This window comes from Octopus bimaculoides, chromosome 22 (genome assembly GCF_001194135.2).
Source record: "Octopus bimaculoides isolate UCB-OBI-ISO-001 chromosome 22, ASM119413v2, whole genome shotgun sequence".
NCBI lineage: Eukaryota > Metazoa > Mollusca > Cephalopoda > Octopoda > Octopodidae > Octopus > Octopus bimaculoides.
The window spans coordinates 8,689,834-8,690,757 of record NC_069002.1 but is presented as its reverse complement, the minus strand read 5'-3'; the positions used below and the strand labels follow the sequence as shown (position 1 = coordinate 8,690,757).

The window sequence follows — 924 nt, the reverse complement described above, 5'->3', positions numbered from 1 at the left end:
TTGTTGTTGTTGTTGCTGTTGTTGTTGTTGCAATTATGGTGTTGTTGTTAGTGATGATTATGAGGTCGAGGACAATGGTAACGATAATGATGATGATAATGATGATGATGATGATGATGATGATGGTGGTGGTGGTGGTGGTGGTGGTGGTGGTAGTGATGATGATGATAATGATGATGGTGATGTGTTAGATTTAGTTACATCAATGTCACGAGCAAATTTGCACAGACATGTACTTGCGAACATAAACATATTGAGACAATGAGAGAGGGAAAGAGTGAGAGAGAGAGGGAAAGGAAGAGTGAGTGAGTGTGGGAGAAAGAAAGGGAGAGAGAGATAGAGAGAGAGAGAGAGAGAGAGAGAGAGAGAGAGAGAGAGAGAGAGAGAGAGAGAGAGAGAGAGAGGGTGGGGTAGAACAAGTATCGGAGAAGATTTGCTGTTATAAATTGGTAGAGATTTTGAAGTGAAAGGAATTGAGGAAGAACACATAAAACTAAGAACTAGGAACAAAGCTAAATAGGTTTTACACAATACAGACATTAGAAAGTATTAGCCATCTATGTATCATACTTAATGTATGTACACTCTCGATATGTCAATTTCTGCAGTGTTTCTTAATAAGATTCTATTCTGAGATGAAATATATGATGGTTTTTAAATACCACGACTTCGTCCGCACGTCCCTTCTTAGTTGTTGGGAATCGTTGGTGATGTAATGGTCAAGATAGGGGTACTCCTTCCTCCGCAGTCCCTTCATCGTCTCTGGTTTGGTATCTGTCAGAGGTCGACAGTGGAGCGCGAGAATCAAGCCACGTTGACGTCACCGGTACAATAAAGCCGCGTGGGTAGAAATGTGGTAGAGTTGACGTTTTAAAAACACAATAAATATCAGAGCGAGATAAAATACAAAATTCCCCCCCCCCC

General features: G+C 41.0%; 1 long non-coding RNA gene across 4 annotated transcripts in view; it reads right to left on the bottom strand.

The window, feature by feature from the left end:
• The window catches only part of LOC106873807 (uncharacterized), a 77,402-nt gene that overhangs the window by 62,242 nt on the left and 14,236 nt on the right, over positions 1-924 (bottom strand). The gene's annotated exons all lie outside the window — the stretch shown is intronic.